Source organism: Carlito syrichta, unplaced genomic scaffold (genome assembly GCF_000164805.1).
Source record: "Carlito syrichta isolate Samal-C Ts95f unplaced genomic scaffold, Tarsius_syrichta-2.0.1 Scaffold310863, whole genome shotgun sequence".
In the NCBI taxonomy this organism is placed as follows: Eukaryota; Metazoa; Chordata; class Mammalia; order Primates; family Tarsiidae; genus Carlito; species Carlito syrichta.
This window is the reverse complement of record NW_007254959.1, coordinates 476,831-484,074: the sequence shown is the minus strand read 5'-3', so window position 1 is coordinate 484,074 and position 7,244 is coordinate 476,831.

Here is a 7,244-nt window from a genome sequence, read left to right as displayed (position 1 = left end):
AAGCTGGGGAGGGAGAGTGCAGAGAAGAAAGGGACCCTGTTTCCAGGGAGGACAGCTAGAGAGGATGAGGGCTGAAGGCATGGTGGGGAATCCTAGGAGCTTTAGAAGCCATCTTTGTACATGGCTAACTATCAAGTTCAAGCCCACACCTTCCTCCCTCAGTGTTAGTGTGGGAACAGGAGCCGGCAGAAGAGATGGTCATTCCACCGGCAGAAGAGATGGATCATTCCACCGCTAAGATTGGGGGGCCGAGGTAGGGATGTAAGGTGAGCAGAAATGGAACAGAGATGCGTAACACCAGGACATGTGAGAAAGGAAGCCTGCCAGAAGAGGCAGAGAGCGAGTTCACTTCTTCTGGGGAAAGTTCACTGTGAATGGGTTAGACTGTCTTTATTATAGGAAAGATGACTCTGTGTTATCAAGCAGTAAGTCATGGAGATTGAAAAACAAATGACTGGGAAGGAAATATCTGGGAGAAGTATACTTTTTTGCTTATGAAAAGGGTGAGGGAGTCAAATGACTGCCTTTTCATTTAGATTGTTAGTTAAATGAGGAAATAATCACGTGCTGTTCCATTCTTTTTGGTGTTTATTCTAGAAATTTATGAAATTAACCTGTATTCTGGAGGTCTATTTCCCTAAAAGCACTTTGTTGTGTGAAGAATTTTGACAGCAGGACCCAACGGTCACATCCTCTTTTACCGTCAAAATATAAGTGGGACTTACAGTTAGCTTATTTATAAATATCTATTTCTTTTACATGTAAATGTTGATCTGAAGGATTTTTTTCAAGCAGTACTGTTAGTAATTGTTAATGATACCAAAAATGAACTCTAGGTATTAAGTTTTTGAGATTTTCTCTGATAAAATGAATCTTCTAATTTTTTTCTAATTGAGTAATTCTGTTAATGTAGTTTAGGTTTGAATTTTATACTGTCAGTAACTCTTCCCCTGTTTCCTAAAATACTTTTTAGACCTTCTTGCTGTTTTACCAATAGCCTTCATCATTGGAACAGTCAATGTTGTCAATTAATTCTTTTGGAAGCATTTTAGATTGAAATCTCTGGATTGGTATTCATTTTAAGATCAAGAGCTAATAAGACAAAAGTTGGAGGCAGCACCAGTAGGTCAATGCATTAAACGAAGCTCGAATTTGCTGTGTTTTCTGGGACCAAACATGTAGCCTCTCTGTGCTTCAGGCTTACTTAAACAGGATTACTTATTTCTGTTTAGTTTAAAGCAGGAGTTCTTAGTCTGGCATCCTGTGAACTTAGGTGGGAAAAAATGTATTCTTTTTTTTCCCTTTCTATCTCTAACTAAAATCTATTGGTTCTTTTCATTATGAAATAGACATCAAACCATAAGAGTATTTAGTAACACCTGTGACATTATAGCCAATTTACACCACAGATATTTTCATGTCACATTATCATTGTAGATATCTCAGAATATCATTTTTGCTCATCACTACTTCAAAATGTGTCGATAGTCCGGCTGTTAGACTTTGTTATTAAATGCATTTGCAAGGAAAAACACATCAAGTGAAAATATATTGTACAACTATTTTAATCGACTAGTTTCTATGTAATCTTGTATATTTTAATTTATGCATTTAAATATGTTCATCTAAGAAGGGTATGTCCGTAAACCTCCCAAGGCTGTTGAAAGGATCCATGACTTTAAGAAGGTTAAAAGCTCTGATTTAAGGAATGTTGAAAGGCAAAACGAATGTTTGCTGAAAGGACTGTGGGCTCTCTAGGGCAAAAAAAAAAGGAAAAAGGCAAGTTCAAAGAATACTGTTATTATTACCATGGCAAACAATCCATAAGATAGCTATGAAGAGTTAAAAGGCTTGACCCTGTGGCAACACCCCAAAACTATTTGTATTCAAAGGAGTCAGTCTCCGCAAGGGTGACTTCTGATCTACTCGCTTCTGAGTTCTGATCCACTTGCTCTGACTCTGCTGGGAGATGTGGGTGCCAGGTCTGTTTGCCACCACCTGGCTGCATGGGGCTGCAAGAAAATAAAATTCAAAAGTCCAGCCTGGCCATGAAGACCTGCCAGTCTGATTTGCCTGCAGCCCATGTCTCTAAGCTAAGCCCTGACACACCTATGAAGCACATATTCACTACGGTGCCCTCCTGTCTTTTGTTGACATACGTGTTCATGCCACGATCTTCAAGAGAGATGTCACCATGGACAAGCCCACGTCCCACCTGTCTTAACGAGCACCGCCACACTGCCGGAAAACCCTAGTCTTTTTGTAGGAGATGCTTCAGAGTTGATACATCGCACTGGGCTGCCTCACCACATACAGACAAGAAGCCCAGCAGCCTGGTTCTCCCAACATCCTGCTTCTGTCACCAAACCAAGAGCCACGGGAACTGCTGGTCCAGTCACTGCATTTTCAGGACCTGATTCCTGGCAGCAGCAAGGGCAGAAACCCCGAGGAAGACCTGCTGGAGCTGCAGTCAGGAGTCTGGCCTTTGACCTTGGCCACTTATAAGTCTCCAGACCCTACACTATTCATCCACAAGGTGGAGATACTAACAATATTTCTGTACAAGGTTGTTGTGAGGGAGAAATGAAACAGTGCTGTGGAAGGGGTTTATAAACTATAAAGGGCTGTGCTAATGTCCACCGCCATCACTGTGATAGCAAGAGCCGTGGAATGCTTAGAGGAGCCCATATCACATGGCTGGAGGCCCAGCTGATGGTCCTGCTGAGGAACCCAAGGTGCCTTAGTCCTAGAACTGAACACAAGGGAATTTCCCACCGGCAGGACCCCTCTCGGGAGTGTCAGATCACCCTGGAGGATGCAGATAGCATCACTGGAAATGTGGTTCCATGTCTCCCTAAGACCTTCCTAGAACAGTGAGAAACCCTGGCAGGACTTGGGGGAAGCCTCAGTGGCCTGAATCGGCCATTCCCACTGTCACCAACTTCCTAAACTGGGCACTTCCACCTCTGCAATTTTATCTAAGAAAATTTCCCTTAAGTTTGCTAAATAGTAACTTATAAAAATTAATCTCTGCATTGTTCTCAATAATAAAAACTTGAAAATCATCTGAATGACCTAACATAGGAGATTAGTTAAATATTTGTGGCCTACTCTATGTGTATCTGCATCCATTAAAGTTTAGGTTGTAGAAGAAGATCGAATAACGTGAAAAGAAATTCACAGTACATTGAGGGAAAAGACCAGGGGAAAAAAAACAGCAGATAAGATATAATGTAATTTACATATGCATGTACATATACTTATATACACACAAAAAATGTATTTGTATGTATGCATGTATATATATTTGTATATGATGTAAACACTTATCCAAGTTATGGGATTTGAGAGAATTTTTATTTTCTTATTTTTAAATTTACAATTTTCTGTATATTTTGTATTTTTTTAGTTATTTTTCATAGTTTTTTGCATTTTTCTTTTTTGGGGGGGTGGTCTGGTTTTAAATAAAGAAATCCAAGCTAAACAGACTGATTGCCTTTTTCCTTTGACCCGTCTGGCCTGGGCCTGCTCTGGTCTGAATGCCCTTCCAGAGGATAGAAGCACCAAGGGTCTCAGAGCACAAACACGCAAACCCATCCTGCAACTGCAGAAGAACCGGAGAGGGCCACTGAGAAGGTTCAGGCCCGTCTGCAGCGGGCGAGGGCTCAGGCAATCGTGGGGTTGGGTCCCTGGAGTGTATGCAGGAGAAAGAATCAGAAACAACCCCTCAGTGGGCACAAACCAAGAAGGTGGAGCCCACTGACCAATTAACAGGCCACTGTGGGGAGCTCCATGCAGACATCTTCACAAAAGAGTCCTTTGACCGAGGATCCTCAGTCTTTATCTCTCACACTGAAGATGCACTTCCTGTGTGAGGTTTCCAGAGGGAAAACCACTGGAAGGCAAACTGGCCCAGGCACGGAATCAACTATATCTATATCTGTATCTATATCTATATCTATTTCTATATTAAAAACTCTAAAGAGATAAAAAGAATTTGCTCTCCTCTCATGCACCCCGTCACCCCATTTTTATTAGCAATTAAAAATGAAGTTAACAGAAATAGATAAAAATGAATGTATAACCAGAGTTTGTGTTTAGCTTGAAATTCTTAAAAACCCATCCTGCAATGCCCAAGGGCAGTCAGAATACTTCCTATAAGAATATTTCCAGCCGGGCTCGGTGGCTCAGCCTGTAATCCCGCGCCTTTGGGAGGCTGAGGTGAGTGGATTGCCTGAGCCCGCGGGTTCGAGACCCACCTGGGCAACTTGGCGAGACCTCATCTCTACAAGAAATCAAAATGAGCCAGGCGTGGTAGCGCGCGGCTGTAGTTCCAGCTACTTGGAAGGCTGAGGTGGAAGGATCGCTGGAGCCCAGCAGGTCGAGGCTGCAGTGGCCGGGAGTGGCCATTGCACTCCAGTCTGGGCGACCGAGTGAGACTCCAACTCAAAAAAAAAAAAAAAATACTTCCTATAAGACATCCTGCACCAGGCATGGCCTCTGGGTTGTCCACGGTGTTGTGGGTGATGAGTGGAGCTGGGTATTCTCAACACTTTTAGTCCTCCCGCAAAAACAAGAGCTGACCTGAGATCAGGAAAGTTATCTGTTACATGGCCCAGGAACACTCGTCTGGGTAAGCACACTGGGGAGAGAGAAACACTCAAGGGAGGTGTTCAGGGTTGCCACAGGGGTGAGAGGACAGGACCCTCCCTCCTCAGTCTTCCCGTTGGGCATCGAGTCTTTCTGATATACTCTTTAGTTCTCAGGCAAGAGAAATCAAGAGTCTCTATCATTTCCTCCCATCACTAGAGCTCCCAGCTGGGCTTCTTTCCCTCATTTCTACCAGTGACACTGACCAGAGAACACATTTTCCAAGGTAAGATTCTCCCATCGCAGTGTTCTGTGTTAGCATTTCCTATGACCAGCAGCCTGGTCTGTTCTGAACACACCTCCAGAGGGTCAGAGCACTGTGGGTCCCAGAGCATGAACATGCAGGCCCATCCTGCTGCTGTGGAAGTGTGGGAGAGGGCCACTGGGAAGGTCCAAGCCCATCTGCAGCGGACAAGGGCTCGGGCGATCGTGGGGCTGGGTCCCTGGTCGCTACTTTTCCTGGCACTGGCTGAGCATCTCCCAGGAAGAGGTGCCCGCCCCTCAGGAACGAGTCCCAGTGCAACTACGCAAAGCGCGACCTTCCACACTAGCATCCCTCTGCAGCATCTCTCCTGGCACATGGGGCTGACCTTGGGCATTTCTCTGCCCACGAGGCCCTCTGTGTTTCCTCCTCTGCCATCCTTATATCCTTCTGGGGTCCTACAGTACACAAGTGTTTCGTGAATATTTGCTGATTTGAGCACAAACCCAGAAGGACAAGGACAAAGTCACGTGTGTTAAGAGCAGTGTGCACAGACAGAGCTCTTGGGTGGCTGGGCACTCAGAAGGGCCCACCACGCAGTTAAGTTCTGGGTGGGAAGGATTAAACAGAGAGGAATCTCAGAGAGGAAGGGATAATTCAAAAACCATCAACTGCTCCCAGCTGTCTGGAAGTCCTACAGGGGCCTGTGTGCACTGCCCTCAAAGCCGGGGCTACTGGATCAGATCACCTGGAGGCTTCTCCCTTTCAGGGGATTCTGCACGAGGGTTTTATTCAGATCACTTCCAGGGGGAATGCATCTCAAGTGGGGACACAGCAGTAGCTCAGATCTAAACGCAAAGCCAGGATGGACGCTGCCACCCACAGGAAGAGCTCCGAGCTGTGCTTGGGGCTCTCCAAGGTACGCATCAATGTAGGCATAAATAGGAAGGAAACAACTTATCACTCCTTTCTGAGATAATGCTTGGTTTGAGCCTAATACCACCGTGTTTGTTCCTCTGGGATTCATATTGACCACGGTGAGAACAGCCTGTCGCTCAAGGGCATAGGTTGCTCAGAGCAGGAATACAGGATGACCAGGGAAACCCAACACCACAGACACTGGAGCCGCCAGTCTGGGCCCCCTGCCCTCACTGCCTGCATCCTCGGGCTCAGTCACAGTGTGGCCTCCCTAAGGGGAGCCCAGGTCTGGCACCCCTGCTCCTGCTGCTGCCTGCCCTGTGGCAAGAGGCCAGTGGTACCATTACTTAACACTGTGTCAGTGCACAGGAGAAAACTTCATTGTCTGAGAATAAATCACTAGTAACTAGAAGGGAAACAGAAATCAGAGAGACTAAGGTATTCCTGGTTTTGAGACTCAGTCATCAGGTAGAAGGAAAAACATTTCTTAAATTAAAAAAAACAAAAAAACCCAAACATGTTTCTTTTTTAAGCCCCAGTGAATCACACACATTTGTAGGGCAAATCAGCATCTTTTATCTGACTTTGTTTTAAGGTGTTTGTTGTGACACCCACGCTGCTCCAAACAGCTCAACCCTTTCTTCCAACACTGATGCATTTATTTCCATAGAAGGACTTTGCTATGGGTCTAGAGGGTGTTCTGAGAACCACTGAGCTTTTCGTGGTTTGGTAAGAGAGAATCAGCCCAGGAACGAAATAACTGCCCAGGCATGGCTGACCCAAGCCCCTGGAATTCACTGAGGTGTTCCAGTGGGACTCCCGCTCTCAAAATTGGTCAAAGTGTCAGCACCCACAAAATATATGAAATTGAGCTAATTTGCTACATCTCTGGTTTATCATTTAGGGGTATGGCTTCCAAATATGCACACACTCGTGACCCTTTAATCTTAGGGCATTAATATTTAATCATGGCTTTGATTGCATATAAAAGTAGTTCAAGGATATATTTTTACCTAAAGGTCTAATAATTTAATAACACTTACCGAACCCACATTTGCATTAAATTTCACTCCGTTTTAATACCATGCTGCTTTAAATACGGTCTGTTTTTTAAAATAGGGACCAAATAGTCTATTTTTTGGTTCTCCGCTTTCTTCTATAAACCACAGAGCATGAAGGTGCTTCATCAGTGCCCTTGGATGAAGAACAACAGAGCCATAAAGATTACTTCTATCAGACAATGAATATCTCCTGATTGAAATCTTCTCTCTCTGTGTTGACAATGGTGTCACCTCAAGGATTATCGTCACCCTCTATCGGCCAATATCAGAGAATATGCTGTAGAGAAATTCCCACTTGTTCAGAAAGCTGCTATGAGGCAGACCCTTAATAGAAAATGTCAGGAGTACATTCTAACTCTTCAGATGCCAACCTTGCTACTTATAAAGTTTGAAGTTGGTATTAATATTTTAAC